Source organism: Bactrocera oleae, chromosome 6 (assembly GCF_042242935.1).
Source record: "Bactrocera oleae isolate idBacOlea1 chromosome 6, idBacOlea1, whole genome shotgun sequence".
NCBI classification, from domain to species: domain Eukaryota; kingdom Metazoa; phylum Arthropoda; class Insecta; order Diptera; family Tephritidae; genus Bactrocera; species Bactrocera oleae.
Genome location: NC_091540.1, coordinates 9759818 through 9778103, shown reverse-complemented (window position 1 = coordinate 9778103; position 18286 = coordinate 9759818). Strand labels below are relative to the sequence as shown.

The 18286-nt window shown below is 31.2% G+C and overlaps 1 protein-coding gene across 6 annotated transcripts in view; it reads right to left on the bottom strand.

Moving 5' to 3' along the window:
* jim overlaps window positions 1-18286 on the bottom strand; it is a 170447-nt gene that overhangs the window by 47969 nt on the left and 104192 nt on the right. For all 6 annotated transcript variants that reach the window (XM_070111869.1, XM_070111866.1, XM_070111868.1 and 3 more), the window contains exon 3: window positions 9770-12543. The gene's annotated coding sequence lies outside the window, so the exon portion shown is untranslated. The remainder of the gene's footprint in view (window positions 1-9769; window positions 12544-18286) is intronic.

Genomic DNA, 18286 nt, shown 5'->3' with positions numbered 1-18286 from the left:
TTTGCCAGAAGTTGATACAATCTGAAAATGATCATACATAATGGATATTATTACGACGAGATATCAGACTCAGCTCCATGTAGAAGAGATACATCCACACACTTGTGAAAGTAAAAGAAGAACTAAAAAACCTTAAAAACATTTAACGAAGGTCCATTTTCGGGATTTGGTAGATAGTTAAAGCTTCTGCCTCACCGCCAGAGATCTTAAACTGATAACACTGTAACGGGAATCACGACGAGCGATGTGTGTCTTCTAGCGTCATTTTTCCTAACTTCAAACTTTCCATATACCAGTCGTCGGGTTTTGGTTAAACGAAACTTACAGAATACATATAGAAATATTTGTGATCTTGGATTTTGTAAAAAAGCACAGTTTATCAGGTATTTTGCTCATCAAAGCGCTATTAAAGAATTCCCTACAAAAAAATCGAATATTCTTTCAACCGGCTGTGTTTGAGCTTTACTTAATTTGCTTCCGCACTGTGATAACGAATTTTTGTTGCAATTATCTCGTTTGCTATGTAATTCTCGGATGGTTAATAAAATTTGTTCTTAATATTAAATGATTTAATTTCGAGAAAGAATTTTAGTGGGTTACGTAGGTTTCCTCGAGCAAAATTATATTTGCAATAATTTTTTGTTTTTTCATATAAAAATTTAAATATTTTATATAAAAACTTTTTTATTACAAAGATACATATTTTATAAAGATTTTGTGAAATATTCCAAGAAAAATATTCAAAACTCCAAGGTGCCTCCGCGTTGGCAGCAGAATTACTTACAAGGTCATATGAAGTAAAAAGAAAAAAAAATACTTGTGTTAATTAAGACCATAAACTAGGCATTGAACAAAGGGAAAAAAGTGAAAATTATATATTTGACGCACAAAAAATGTAAATTTTGCTGAAAAGTTCTCGTTACTTTTTTAAGTAGTTGTATTTGAAAAAGATATCGTTCGTTTAGGAACTTATAAATTATATCTCGAAGATCTGTGTAAAATTTCATATAGATCGGTTGAGGTGTTGGCGAGAAATCTTGACAACCGACCTTGAAGACACAGTTTCGAGAGTAAACGCGTTTAATTTTTAAGTGACCATATATCTGATCTCGAGCGCACAACTCTTTAAGGCTGCATCTCCAAAACTGTTACATGGTTCAACTTGAGCATTTAAAACAATTTTGTAGAGATGTTATAGAACTAAAAAAGACATTAAAAGAACAAATTTTTTGAAGCCATGAAACCCATGTAACCCTTTAAAGTCAAAAAAACAAATACATACAAACAATCTTTGGAGTAGTTACGGCTGCTCTAGCAGTGAAGTGAAAAAAAACGCGTTGCTTTCCGTGCTTCCCTCTAATAAAAATGGCGACTGTTGCTTGAGCAAGTAGAATAAGATGAGAATTGCCCAATATTTTGCTTCGCTTTGCTTTGCCTTGCCTCGATATCGAACTTCTCTGTCAATGCAAAAAACTGAAGCAAAGCAAAACAAAAGTTTATATGAATCAGCCATTATAATATTGAAGTCATTTGTAATTTGAACAGGAAATCAAGAGCAGACCTAACTCTAACAGATGTACGGTCTAAAGTTGTCAACTCACTATACCACAAAAAAATTGCAAATAATATATTTTTTGTGTGCAAATTTAAGTTTTCAAAATAATAACCGAAAACAGTTTTAATGACAGTTGTATAGTTTCTACAGTTTGCAATGAGTGTCCTGCTCCCATTAAATATTTTTATAAAATTTTTAGTTTTTGATAATGAGCGGCAGGGGGCTAGAATTACTTATGTAGTTGAAAGCGGACACTGTGTGGGTAAGGCAAAATGTTGAATAAACAAGGGCTTAAATTAAAAGTAAAGTATGTGTAGATAAAAATATGGCAAAGCGTAGTCTCAACGGCGGAGGGGATGTTGTGTAGCAACGGCAGTTGGTGCTTGAAGCTTTCGCCTTGCTTTTTATGCAACACGACCCAACAACACACCGAAATGTGATAAAACCAGCAGCAAAGCATCGCGCTGCTCGAGTCAGTGAGTGCGAACCCCGCTTGCCGCGTGGAGTGACAGCGCATGCTTTGTGAATAGTTTCGAGCGGAAGGGGGCGCTTTTGTTTGCATTGAAGCCTATAATGGGCGCGCGCATATTTAATCGTTCCCGGCTTAGGTTTCAAACAGGCGCAACTGTCAGTTAGGCATGTGGGTGCACACACAACCGCCACATACTTACACGCTTAAAGGCAGAAATACATCACTAAATACGCTCGTGTGTATTTTTGAACATTTGCTTGTTTTGTGTGATTCCACAATTCTGACTTGGGGTAACTTTTCAACTGTATGTTGACATATGGGCACATTTCCACGCTCACATATAGCATATTTTCGCTTTTTTCTATGTTCAACTTGTTTGCTGGCGTTTTTTCCGTGAATACTCTGCGCTTGTTGGTAAGCGGGTGCTGCCCTTTGAATACAACACTGCGTGTGTATGTGTGTGAGTTTGTTGTGCGATAGCACTTGCTGTCTTTTTGTGGTTTTTTAGCATACATAAATTTTAACGCTAGCTTCTAAAACAAAAAATTTGCCAGTACAAGCGGGTTGGAAAGCTATGTAAATAAATTTTTATAAAAACACACATACATATGCGTAATGTGTGTGATAAAGTTGTCAAAAGCTGACTTTTTAACATTTCTGCTTTGTTTTGCTTTTGGTACGAGTAAGTAAGATTAATGTTGCCAGCAAGAACAATAGCTGAAAGGTGTGGTAATGATAGAGATATCAGCAATGTAAATATTGCAAAACTCTGTGTTGTGGCGAGATTTAAACCAGACTGCCAGAGACCTTATACAGTGTAAAATTAAAATAGCAGCATAATGCGCTGAATCGATTTAGCTAAATCCGTATGTCTGTCTGTATGTATAATATATTATATACACAAACTAATCCCTTAAAATTTATAGATATCGATCTGAAATTTTGCACACATTATTTTCTCCTTAAAAAAGCTACTCCTTCGTCAATACCGCCGATATCGAACCACTATAGCATATAGTTGCAATACAAGCTGCACGATCAAAATTATGTGCTTGTATGGACAACTTTTTTACTTGACAATATAGCTTCACTAAAAATAACAAACATTTTTGTTTATGACAACGAACCAATCTCTGAAGAAATTATCAAGATTGGACAGCTATAGTCTATAGCTGTCTTACAAACTGAGGGATCAAAATCCAGTTCTTGCAAGGAAATTTCTTTTATTTGACAAGGATCACGAAATTGGACATGCATTATTCTCCAAGACGACCCTACAATATACGAAAAAATTGTTGTGATCGGATCACTATAGCATATAGCAGCCATACAAACTGTTCGATCAAAAAACTGCTCTTTTAAGAAAACTTGAACCTGTGTAGGGGAAGTTAACGTTTTTTCTTATTTTTATCAAATTTCTGAAAAAAATTTCACTAATTAATTTGAGCAATTAAACAATTTAAGCAACGCAAACATTTCAGTAAGCACACATACGCACACACAAACACAAATGTTCACACGCGCGCCTATATCTAAAAGCAAGTGTATTTAACTATGGACTAAACTTTCCCGAGTCAATATACAAGTATACATATGTATGTATGCATGTAATCAGCAAGTGCAATGACAGTTGACACATACACACATGCATGCGCATATAAAAGTACTATAAATATACACACACTCACGGACATGAACACAAGCATTCATATCGCCTTTTAAATCCATTTGGCGCCTACACAGTGTGGCGCTTGTTGACAACACACCAAGGCCAACGCACTCGTTGAACCTAAACTCGCTGATTGCGATGGAGGCGCGTATAGAAAACCAACAAAATGACTATTACAAGACAAAAAACAACAGCAACAACCAGTATGAAAACAAAACTGTAGCCCATGTGTGCCGCGCCGCAACCCGTTGTGCGTTCGCTCAGCTGCTGCTGTCGATGATGCGGCAAGCGCAACGCGCACTAACGGTGGAGGTGATGTAGTGAAAGGGTGCTGGCAATTCATGCTGCACACATTCGCTTTTTGGTCGGCTGCTTTGCTCTTGGCGGCAGCTGCAAAAAATCTATATCTATCAAGTATTTATTGTATGCGAATTGTTGTCCGTTTTTGTTGCAAATATTTTGCTTCGTTAATGGTTTGTTATTATACTTGGGTGTGGGTGTGCGTAACAGTTGTGCTATGTTGTGTTGTGCTGCGTTATGTTGTGTTGCGTCTATCGTGTTTCATCTCAGCCGCCACCTGGTCGCCAACAACTATTGTTGCAGTTGTTGTAACACGCGCGCACACAAATAAGAGTAACAAACTCATACTTTCGCCTAGACGCAAAAGCCGGGAGTTTGTACTGCCGTTTTGTTTTTTTTGTTTCTTTTTGACTTTTCGACTAAAATTTGTTTGGAGTTGTTTTTGCTGTAGTTGCAGCCGGTTTTGTGACGTAGCAAAGTTGGCGGTTAAATGTGTCGTATAGTAGTAGTATCTTTGATAAATGTGAAATAGTGATATGGGTGATAAGTATATGAATAGAGTATGAATATACGTAGTGTATTAGTTTCCATATTGATTGTGAAAAATCATGCACCCAATCTGACTAATTGTACCCTCAACCCTATATTAAGTTTACCACAATGTTTATAACACCGCCGAGATGGAAACGTGGTGGACCCTTTAAAATGTATATATAATGATCAGCGTGACAGGCTGAGTTCATTATTCTTGTCAATTTGTCTGTCTGTCTAACTGTCTTTCCAGAGTATATATATGCCAACTTGTCCCTCAGCTTTTGAAAAATCGATCGAAAATTTCTGCCACGTTCTTTACTCCTATAGAACCTGCTCATTTGTTGGAACCTCGATATCGGATCACCATAGTTGACTCATCAACATCAAGATAATCAAGTAGTCCAACTGTGAAGGGTATAATAGCCTCAAAGTTAAAGTTTGTTCTAGTTGTATTGTTTTACCCCTATTAACACACGTAATATATGAAAGCGTACAAAGCTAAAATAAAATAATTCAAAGCACTACTTGGCGATGACTTAGAAAATGTATGAGAATATTTTCATCTATCATTTTCTACTAGAGAAAATTTGCTCAGTTTTGCGTCTTTGATCTTGCTACAAAAGAGCATATCTAAACAGAAATGTTAATAATTGTATATTTTTACTTTAGATTTATGCTATCGCACGACAAGCTTTGCAACACGGCGCTATTGAGTTGAGTTGTAAGCTGGTTGAAACACAGCGAGTGAAAAGAAGTGCATAAATAAAGAAATTACTGGTTGAATGCGCACTGAAAGCAGCATAAATTAAAAATTTAAATGAGAGTTGTCATTAGTGGGTTTGATAATGGCAATAAAGAAGTGACAGACGACAAGAAAACAAAATAGAGACATGAGAATGACAGGGTGTTTATAAATTTTGTAAAGCTTTTATGCAAAACTGTGCATAAATAGTATTGACAGATATGAGTACGTGTGTAGTAAGCCAGGTGCAGAGCAGAGACTGCTGCATTGTGGTGATATTCAAAAAAGGCTCAAATGTAAATTTTGTGAACGCTTGATCGCTTGAGTCATTTTTATTTGGTCTTAGCAACAACACGGTGTTAATGCAATAATGTGCTGTAATGCCACGCACAACAGCCATTTATGCGCATAAGCGCTTATTTATTTACTTTTATAATTGCTTGCATATGCAAATGTTGGCGCTTGACGTTGCACAAAAAACGATTTTAAACTTAAATAATTAAAAATAATATATACACACGTTAGAATACAATAAAATGCAAATAAATTAAGGCGCTTGCAATAAATAAATGGCTATGCAAGTATATAACGCGTATTTGCGGGCACGCCCCAACGCCTAAAAGTATGCACATATGTATATGCAGTTGCATATAAAAAAAATTTAATTGTGTGTGTGTATGTTCATAAAAAATATGTAAATATATAAAAAAACTACGCTGCAACATTTATGCATGTGTATATAAGCAGTATATACAATTCATATTAGCTGTGGTTATGTGACCGACATGGCGTATGAGTGACCAAATGTCCATGCTGCGCACATGAGGAGACTACGGCATATAACTACATGTACAAATTCACATTTATTTACACAATTCGAAACATGCAAAAGTATGTATGTATATGCATTGATTATTTATGCCAGCCTACAACATGTTCGACAATGCTGCAGCGCCGAATTATACTTTTGCACGGGACGAGGCAAAGGTGGCTGTGTATTTAATATATGTATATATAAATACATGCATACATACTTATATGAATGTGTAGATCTGAAATGTGTGCGTGCGAGACAACAACTGCCAATTTACAAACGGTTGTCGTGGCTACTGCTCGCATCCTGCACCTCACACACGCCGCCTTTACGCCAACAACAACAACACACAAACACGTACAGCAGCAGCAGCGGTGGTGACAGTAGCATTGCTTTTCACTTTAACTCGTGTCAGTGCATTTCTCTTTAAATTATTTTATTTTATTCTATTTGCCTTGTTGTTTTGTTTTTATTGCATTTATTTCATTTTTAATTCGCGCACTCAATAGCCAAGCACATCCTGTCGCGCACACACACACACACACACGCACAACCCCCCCTTCTCCAGCGCAGCAGCTCGACAGTCCAAATATTTTCGCGCTCAGGCCGCATAAGCTGGCTACTACAGCGCGCATATCCTGACAGTGTGGGCTGTATGTGTGTGTGTGTGTAATGTCCTTTCGCTTGCCTTTCGTAATAGGCGTCTGCTGCTGATGAGCTGCAATCGCATGCATAACCACACACACACATACACTTGTGTTTAAAAAAAATCATGCGCGCATATTTAAAGTGGTTGCTGGACAGCATTTTGGGCGCACAGGTCCTAACAGTGCTTACTAGAGCGGGTAGAGCGGGTAGAGCGGGTATAGCGTGTAGAGGGGGGTTGGGCGCAGTGCACGCATTTGTGATGTGTTTTCTATTTTTTGTAATTAAATGTCTTTTTTTCTGGTTGATGTTGTTGCTGCGCCTGCTGCTGTTTACTGCATGTTAAGGCCATGTGTGTTGTAGTCATTAAATGAAAGGTGCGCCAACTGTACTTTTGGCGCACATATGTATATATGTACATAAGTATATATGCGTGGTCAGCGCAGTTATATACATATATAAGCAGTAAATTGCGCTGCCTGACAACTGCCGGAATCAAAAGTTATTACTGAAATATATATGCTTTAAAAAATGTATATATATATTGGATTACAACTGCACAAAAAATGGCAATATATACATTTATACTGTTATATATGCATGTAACATTTTTTTGCAAGTACATAAAAACAAATTACATATAAATTATATAAATACAACATCTAATGCCGAAGCTGTGCAATATTTCATATGCTTATTACAATACTAAGAAGATCTATTTACATACACTTTAAATTAAAATTCTTCTATTATCGATATAAAAAAGCTAACGTAATTATTTTTAAATTTTTACAAGTCAAAATTTCTGACATAAACATACGGAGTTCGGAGCTTTCTACAAAACAGTGGAAAAACTATAACAACTCGTATTGCTCGTTAATATTGTCAAATAAACAAAGCCCGAATAGGCTACGCCATATAATTTGGCATATAATTTTTTTGTAGGAAAGGAAAACCTTCGGCGATTCAACTAGATCAGGTTAGGTTGAGAAGTTGATTACAGGAGGTATCTCACTCGGACAGCTTAAACGACGGTCCGTTGTTGTACATAAAAACTCCTATATGCTGAATCATAAGACCCTTACAAATCAACAAAGAGTTTTGAGCCTGTCACAAATTTGTTGAAACGGCTAATGCTAGTTTCGGTTATATCTTCTGGTTTGCCGAAGGTAAAACTACCGAGATGTTTCAGCCTCAGTCTTGCAAAGGCCAGACAATGGCGGTGAAATTGTCTGAATGTTTCCAACTTACCCTCCTTCATCCAATTTTGACAACTAGCGTCCGACAAAATTTTTGGCCTTACCGCATGAACGCCTATTGGACAATGTCTAGGAAGAACTGCGGCAAGATGAACTTTGCTCAGTGTAAGAAGTTCAATAGATATCCTGTGCTCTACTCTAAGCCAAAGGGATCTCGCAATCACACGGCAGTTGGGTGCTTCGTCTGGCTAGCTCATCAGCTTTTATTATATTTACTTGAGAATCCCAGTTATTTCAATAGGCATATCACAAAGACGAACTTCGTCACCAAACATCGACTAGAATATATTAAAGCAAGCTATGAATGATTATGAAGACTTGTGCCTTCTCTCTAACATTAACAAAACAATGTTTCAATAGCATTACCTAAAAGTATTTGAGTATACAGCATTTATTAGATACGCCCTTTATTATACCTCACTCAAAAATAGGCCAAAAGTAGTAGTAGTCTAGGTGGTAGCCCATTAAAAAAAAAAACGAATTCTTAAACGCTGCCTTATAATCAAAGTTGTTGAAGTAATACTCGGTCACTACAGCTTCGCCGAACATCATAAAGCGGCTGAGATTCATAATAGACGCATTAACGCATTTTTGGTAAGCTCAAAACACTTCTGTGATCTATGTGGGTCTGGTGATCCATACTTAAGAGTTTGAGGTATTATAAAGAACTAGCGTACACAGCTGTTCAAGTGGGAGCCTACGTTACCTTTTGTGTGTGGCTCAACTCTACGACATAACCTAACCAAAGATAAAATCTTGCAAGTATTATATTTATTCGCCTGCGCTGTAATATTTGAAAGATATAAGCAATTCATAAACACTGAATCAAGTAATTAAGTATTTTCCTTAATAATTCGTGTCAGGTAAAAAGAATAACGATATATTTAGAGGCATTATCGTGAACACTATCGTAAAAGTGAAGAAAGAAATAATAAAATTGAACCAATAAGACATAAGTCACGCTGATGAGTAGAAAAGTGTCAAGAATAAATATTATATAGAATTATTCTATATATAATTATCTTCATCAAATTTTGCATGGATTATTGTCCAAGGTAATGACGCAATCTCCGAGGAGATGGTTCAGATCGAGTCAATATAGCATATAGCTGCCATAAGAACTGAACGATCAAAGTTTTTGCAAGGAATTTTTGTATATGGTATATGAAGCGCATTATAGCTGCGGTGCAGTTAAAGCTAAGGCTTTTTATTGTTTTAAGTATATTTTTGAAATATTTATTGATATACTCAGCTCAAGTACTCAGCAAGATTTTATGAAACACGATTACATATTAGTGAAACGAATTGTTTAACCTTCGGTTCTGAGGTTTTGCATGCTAAGGGAGCATTTTTGCAGTGTCTCGTCTATTTTAAAAATATCGGCTAAAACTATATATATTATAGTAATAAGGTTTAGTAAAAATAAATTAATTATTTTTTCAAAAAATTTAATATAAATTTGCATCTCTCGCAAAAAATTGCCTTAGTGTTACACTGTATGACATTAGAAAGATATCATTGCTAAAAAAACTGTTCAGTGATTGTTGTGATTGCTTGAGTCAGTATTGTTATAATATGCTTGTGTAGAGATTTATTAATAACCATATAGAGCAGTGTAATAGGTCAGCTCATGCTTCACGAAGTAACCGTCGGCTAACAACGTGTGCAACAATGCCTCGCTCACAGTAACCGTATCGGGAGCGTCACGCTCAAATATAATAATTGTTTTTTAAGCAAATTCATAGATTATATATTAATTTGAAATATTGTGTAGCTTACCTGTTTTGCTTATATTTTAAATCCGTTCGAAAAAGTTGCCGCAATTTGAAGCTTTAATTTTCAGGATTTTATTTTTGTTGTTTCACCAGTTTAAGACTTTTGAAATAGTAATTTTTTTTCACAATTCTATATGTAAAACTCGACTACTTCTTATTTACGTTTATTTTTGCTTGCCGCTATTATTATTTGACATATTTATAGTTTATAAGTTAGTATTATTTTATTTCGATAATAGTTTACGCATACAAATGGAATACTTATTTTTTCTTTTTTGTTTTTGTTCCGAAACTATTTTTGTTTTTATTTATTTTGTGCCACAATACATTAATAAATTTGTTGTATATTTTTATAATTTTTTTTTTGTGGGTGAGTGTGTGTATATTTTATGCAATTTTTATTTGGTTTTTGCACAGAGAATCCATGACTTTAAACTAACGCTAAAAATGTGTGTCCAAAATTTTTTTGCAAAAAGTTTTTTGTATTCAAGTTTTGTTTTTTTTTTGTTTTGTTTGCTATAAATTTTGCCTTGAAGCAATTTTTCGGTATAATACTTTGCAACTTGGGTGTTTGTTGCGCTAATGCAGTTGATTTCACTTCTGCACGCAGCAGTTCTTAAGCACTTACACTTTTATTCGCTTGAATCCGGTACTTCACTGGTTTTTAAAAAACACTTTTTTTATCGCGCTAAAATATTGATACCGTACTTTTTTGAAATAGGGTTTTGTCTGTGGTGAAAAGCGCCATTCAAATTTTCGAAACGGTTTTTGTTTTAAAAAAAAGTTTTTTGCTTCGCGTTTTTGACGCAAATCCGTTCGAAAATATGTATTTTGTTGTGTTTTCACTATGTTCACCACTATCAAAGCGCACGCTTTTCTCGCTGGTTTTCAACACTTGGAAGAAATATATATATACATATATATATTTTATTTATTTATTTTGGCCAACACGATTCGATTTTTATTCTCTTTTGGGCAATTTTTTGCATTCAAACTTTTTGCTTTCAAGCTTTTTGTTCTTTATTTATGCTTTTAGCTTAAATTTTTGTTGTTCTTCACATATGTATGTTTTTTTTGCAGTTGTTGTTGTTTTTGGCTTTTTTGACACTCGTGTTCAGAACAGTTCAGAACAAAATTTTAAACACGAAAAATTACCGAACTAAAAGTTTTTCATTAAAATGTTCAAATTTTCACAACTTTCGTCCAGAATTGAAATTTTGTTTAAAAATTTAACAAATTTTGGCTATTTCGATTTTCTATTTTTTCCTGTTTATTTTATTTTTGTTTGATTTGCTGGTTAACCGGTTTGTTTGTTGCTGCTGTTGTAGTTTTTGTTTTTCTGTTTTTTCTTACTGTTGTTGTTGTTGTTTGATTTGTTATATTAATTGTTGCCGTTAATTCGTTTTATTGTTTGAAAATTTTGAGACTATTTTTGTTGTTGTATTTTAGTTTTGGGTTCGCTTGTATTGTATGCTATTTCACGGTTTTTAACGGTATCTGCTCTGTATTATTAGTTATTGTTTTTTTTTTATAAAATCTGCTTTATTTAGTTTATTTGTTAATTATTAAATATTTGTATTTGTTGTGGTTGTTGTTGTTGTTTTTATTGCATTTATTTTGTTCGTTACTATTTACTATTGCGGTTTTTTCGGTTGTTGTTGCTGTTGCGTTTGTTTCTGTTACTGTTGCTATTGTAGTTGTTGTTACTATTACTGTTATTGTTGTTGTTGTTGTTTTACTGCTAAAATTTTGTAATTGATGCTTTTGCCAAATGATTTTTTCTTGGTTTTTATTTCTGTTGCTGTTTTTTTACTTTTTCGTTGGTTACTATATTGTTGTTGTTGTTGTTGTTGTGGTTTTTTGGGGGGAGTTGGTTTGGTTTATTGCTTAGTTGCGGATTTATTTATGTATAAATATTTATTAGTTGGTTGTTTGTTAAGTTTGTTTATTATATTTATTTCAGTTATTGTTGTTGTTGTTGCTTTTATTATTGTTACTGTTATTATTTTATTGCTGCTGTGGTTGTAGTTGTAGTTGCGTTTTGTTATCCTTGTTATTGGTTGTTGCGATTGTAGTAGCTGTTTTTAGTATTTGTTGTAGTTGTTATTGTAGTTGTGTTGTGTTGTTTATTGGTTTATATATATTTACTTTCAATTATTGTTGTTATTACTTTGCTGTTTTTTTTATTATAATTTGTTATTTATTTTTGGGGTTGTTGTGGTTGCAGTTGTTGTTGTTGTAGTTGTTGTAGTTGTAATCCAAATTTTGTTGTAAATTTTGTTTGTTAAATTTTGAGAAACTAACAGAAAATCACTTTTTTGTTGTATTTGTAACTGAATGTAATGAAACTGAGCGTTCTTTTTATTTAAAAATTTTTAATTTTTTGATTTACCGTTGTTTTCTTTTTGCCTCTCTCGTTTTAACGTATTCATAAGAAACCAAATCAAACTAAAATTAACTTAAATTATTAGTTATTTACAAATTATTTAGTTAATTAATTAAGTTAATACAAAAACAAAACGATTGCACATAAGTTCTTTTTTGTTGTTGTTTTCGCGATTTGTTGTTTTTCTTTATTTGTTTTTTTTTGTTGGTTTTTTAGGTTTTCCTTTTTGTTGTTTGTCCTAGAGTTGTCTTTCCATATGTTTGGTTTCCTTGACTTTAATTGGGATTTGTTTTTGTTTTTGTTCGTCCTCAGATTCAACAAAACAATATTTAATAAGAATCAACAACGTTTCAACGTAATTATTAAAAAGGTTCCAAACAGTCAAAAAGCACCTGTAATTATAGAATCAGAGAAAACAAAAATATACAAAAGCGGTTAGTTTAAGGTATTGCAAATATTATAATATATAAGGAATTTTACCGCTTTTTATACAGTTCAATTCATAAAATGCAGAACACACAAGAAGAAATTTTACAGAAATTCTTGTTTACTCAAAATTTTAATAAAGTCTCTTAATATTTCTGGCATGATTCCTATGGCAAAACATGGTATCGAATCAATATATTATATAAGGATACCCATGATAACTATTACGGAAATCTCTTAAGAACGATCTTTCGCTTAAATCCTTCCTTTTGGTACTTCTCAAACCTTACTCTGTAGAACTTATATATTTTACTACAACTTATAGTTTACGAAATGGGTTTAACTCCTTTTGATTTGTTTTCTATATAATCTTATTTTAGACATGACTATAATACACTAATAGAGCAATCTCTTATCTGCACTCCATTATAGAGCTTCTTCTAAACTTATATAAAACTTGTAGTCTGTAGTTTTAATGTTTTCGTAACATTTATTTTTAATCACAGTTCTACCGTCTTGGATAACAAATTGTAGAATAAAAAGTGAAAATCATTATTCCTCTAAAAGAAATGATAACACTGGACTTTTTTGAAGTTTTTCTTATTAGAAATTACTGGAAGTTTGATAAAAGATCGGTTGCTATAGATCACATAGCAGAGAGCGTTTTCTAATGTTATATAGCGCTTGAAAATCATAGTCCTAATATTTTCATAACCATTTTGGCTATTACAGCGTGTTTGCTTTCAGACTACTACGGTATTACATAATAAATTTGAGAATACAAATTTAAAATCTCACTAGAACTTCAGAATAGGAATGTTTTTTTAATTTTTCGAAAACATGTGACATTTTTGAGAATATTCTTATTAGAAGTTACTGGAAGTGCGAAGAATAATCGATGACTATAGATCACAAGTATATTTTTATGTATTTTTTACTAAAACCATATACATTTTTCACAAATGCTTCATAAAGAAGATCCCACAGACTTTCGTGACATAAACAAGAATTTCTACATAAAACTTCAACCAATCGACTGCACAGCAACTTAAAGTAATTGCTTATAAATCATACTAAGAATTTTAAACGAAGTCAACAACAATAATAAAGTAAATAATAAGCAAAAGTAAAATTCTGCAGTTAAATGCATTTTTATAGTTCTTTGCACTGTGATGTCGTTAACCAAGTATATTTTGCGACCAAAAAACCACGTGAAATATTGTTTTATAGTCGAAATACACAAACTACAACTTTTCGTTATGTTTTCCACGAAAACGTAGCGTACTACAACAAAAACAAATTCGAAATACTAAAATACGAAAGAAAACATTTCGAGTCAGCGGAAACGGGAAACGGAAAACAAATAAAAGCCGCGACGATTGAACGCGATGAGCAACGCAACAACACAAAATAAATTCAGCGAAATTTTTCGAGGTGGCGCGGTGTCGGCGTCTGTGCTTAGTGGGCCACAATTGATTTTGTACTAGGCGGGTGGTAAGTAGCATTTGTATACAAGTAGGGAGCGTAGTGTACCCATGAGGGGTGTGACGCTGTGCTGGCTGCAGGTGGTAGGTGCTTGGTGCCTACACGATTGGTGTCGGTGTTGGATTAGAGCGATTAGGTGGCATATGAAATGTGAATGAATACGCGCTCGATTGCCGAACAAATGAATGGGTACCGACAAAAGAGCAAATAAAATTTCAAGTTCAAAATGCCGCTCTGTCGGCGGCGCGAATTTATAGCCGCTATGGCATAATGGGATGTGATAGAAAGGGTTGATAAATGGAAATAGAAATAGATTTGGAAATATAACAACAATAAAAAACAAAAATAGGAGGTGAATCATGTGAGTGTAGTGGTGCAAGCATATAGAGATGCTTGCGTCTAAGTTTTGCTGGTATTAGGCTCGTGGGAAATTAGCGGTGGCAAGGATTCCTTAAATATTAAAGAAAAATATGATTACTTTTATACAATTTTTGTTCCTATTATGTTTTTTATATTATAAATATTATATTGCTGATTTTGGTAATCAGCTTTTTATTAAAGCCTATATTAAAAAAGTGTAAAATTGTAATGCTCATAAGAAAATATAATTTGTAATACTAAAAGTGAATAAAATTTATTAAAATTATACACACATATTTATAAATAAAAAAAATAATTTTTTGTTTAAATTTAAAAACAATTATATATTGTTTAATTTTTTTTCTTAATACTATACTCTTAGGTAAAAACCTTATTATTTATAAGTAATAATATTTAAGAATAATAGCAGTTTTGAAATTATTTCTATTTGAATAATGTTCTTTTTTTAACATTTTTTATGATTTTTTGATGCAAATAGGTGCGTATTAATTTAACTTTTATATTGATTAGATATTAATATTTAGTTTATAAAATAAAGTTGACAATAATCAATTTAAGTTCTGCGTAAAACTTTTTAAAAAAATTTAATGTGATATAAAAGTTGAGAAATATAATTTCAGAAATTTTATTTTTTAAATAATTTTGAAAATATTGTTTTTGAAAATAATTCTGAAAATTTTATTTTTTAAAATAGTTTTTTAAATTCTTTGTGAACATTTTATTTATTTAAATAATTTAGAAATTTTTATTTTTGAAATAATTTTGAAATTTTTTTTTTTTTTTAATATTTTTCCTGTTTTCTCTCAGAGACATCTAAGGCTAAATTTTCTTTACTAAATACTATTTTTTTGATAGACTTAACAATTTGCTATGTTTTGAAAATTCATAAAATATGTTATAAAATATATAATATACCAAATTCAAATATATTAAAACTATATCAGTAGTTTATAAAAAAAATAGTTTAGGACGTACATTTGTAATTTTTAAAAAATAACGGTATGAAAATTATTGCTACCCTACATACAAAGAAATTTCTAACGAATTCCCACGAAGTCAAAACCAGCAGGTGGAAAAGCACACACCCATTAAATTTGTGGCATCCACTGATTTATTAGCATCTTTCATTCTATGCATCTTCTAAACACTGCACTTTGCACCACATACGCATACACACATACACAAACCCATATGATTTTCATTTTCTAAGCTTTCGCCGTCAGTTTGTCTGTCTTTTTGCCAGAAATCAACGTTTTCCGAAACGTAAACTTCCGTTCATTCACAGCCAGACAGCCGACACACACACACACACATACATGTACACATTGCGTTCTGCATATTCCATGCATTCGCAAACTGAAAATAGTAACAAAGGAGTATGCGTTCTAAGCTCTAATCACGCGCGATTCACCAATACACCGCCACCAGCAACACCGCAACAAAAGTGAGACTTTGGTGTGTGACGCCGCCAGCATTCGTGTTTGAGGTTTGTGTGCGGCGTGTGTTTCTAAGGCGCAATGGATACTAATATTGTACTGTTTTGGTTGTAGAGGTAGACGTTGCGTACGCGAACGTTTGCCGGTAACGAAAGTGTGGAAGATTGCGCGAGAAATTGAAAACATTGCAACTTGTTTGACTATGCGATATTCGGTTTTGATATTATTAAACACTTTTTAGCTATTTTTGGTTTTTTTACAAAAAACTTTTTATTTAATTGAATAGTTTTTATTTAGTTATACATTTTTAATTATTTTAACTATGAAATTATAAGATTTTTTTTTTTTAATTTTTTAAGCACTTTATAGTTTTTGCTTGAGACTATCAAATAATTCTAATCCCATAAAATAGAACAAATATTTCTATTTTTTTAAGATAAAAATAATAATAAATATATTATAATAATTATATTATAAATAAAATATACATCCATATAAAATAGTATAAATATAAATTTAATAAATTTAAAATGAATAGGCATATAAAACAATAAGAATATTATTGAAATGTCTTAATATATACATTAAAAGCGATTTTGAAGCGTCAATTTGAAATAATAATATAATATAATAAAAAATATATTTAATTAGAAAAAATATATTTTTGTAGAATTTTTAACATAAACGTAGACTTAAAAAAACTGCTTCTTGATAAAATGCGATATTGCATCAATAATATTCACAATTTTAGAAAAAAATTTAATATAAACTTTTTCATTATTATGTAAAAAATTGTATTATTATAAATATAAATACAAAAAATTCAAAACAAGTTTCAATCGAAATCTTAAAAAAGTTTTAAGGTGTATTTTTTTCTTAAAGTTTTCCAAAGCTTTTCAAAATTTTTTAAAGAAATTTATTATATTAAATAATTACTGCAATCGTAATAATAGTATTTTTTGATTCATTGGAAGCGTTTAAATATAAAAATAATATAATGTAATACTCATATAACAATAAAAGTTGTTTTAATATTTCATTTTAAATTGTATTAATAACTTGTGTATAAAGTGAAAATTAAAAAAAAAAAAGAATTTTTAAAGCTCAAGCAATCAATAATTAGATATATAATAAATATTCAAAAGAATGAAAAAAGTATTTGATAGAGTTTTTTGAATTGGTTCAAATTTAAAAGTTATGTATATAGGTTAATAATTACATAATTACATAATTTAAATTCAAATTTAATTTAATAAAATTGATCATATACTTTGAAACTAGAAATTAAATGATATTTTTAATAAAAAAAATATGTAGATCAATGAATATTTAAATACGAAAATAAGCAAAATATTAATACACAGAAAAGGTAGAAAAAAGATTTCGAAACAAATTTAAAAATAATTTATTTCAATAATTTAATATAATAATGATAAAAAATTAAATAGATATGTAATAAAAGAATATGATTGGTAATAATTTCCTGTTAATTGATTAAACTTATCTATTACTTATATATATATTAATATAATATCATATATATTCAAATATAAATTTATAAAAAAAATAATAATAAAAATTTTTCAAAAAAACTGAAACCAATATCTGCAAAAAAAATTAAACTTCAATGCTTAAATAATTTAATTTATAATATCAAAATATTTTTTTAAATTAATTTTTTTTAAATATGCTTTCGTTGCTTTAAATTTTTTATATTTGTATAGTAAAATTATAAACCTCTCTGCCTAAAATCAACACTTGAAATATATTTTTAGTATAATTTGGTATTCGAATTATTTTGTAGTTAAATATTTTTTTATTATAACTTGGGTTTTTGTGATCCTTTTTTGTTTTTATATTTATGTTTTAATATTTGATGTTATTTATCGAGAATTTTTGTTTAATTTATGGAAACAAAATAACAGGAAAAGATAATGTTTATTTAATTGTATTAATGATTAATTTTTATTACACTATTGAGCAGTGTATAATTTTTCAATTCAAAATCTATAAATGATTGATATCTGTCTTTGTTTTCGTTTTTTTTTTAATCATAGTTTATTTATTTGTATTTCAGTTTTCAAAAATGTAAACTTTAATAAGTGTATCAAAAAGATTACAAAATTATTATTTAATACTTCTAAACTCAATATTGTTTTAAATTAATTATAAGAAATTAACATTAAAATATTTATTAGTAAATTTCGGCAAAGGTACAAAATTTTTTTTATAAAATGCCCAGTTTTTCGAAAATAAGTGTTATCTTAATTAATTATAATTAAATTAAATCAAAATAATAATAATTATTTAAGTAAATCGCGGTTAAGGAATTAAAGTTTTTTTTACAAACTTTTTAGCTTTATTAAACCAATTTTTTTTCTTAAATAACTAGAGTTAGATTAGTGGA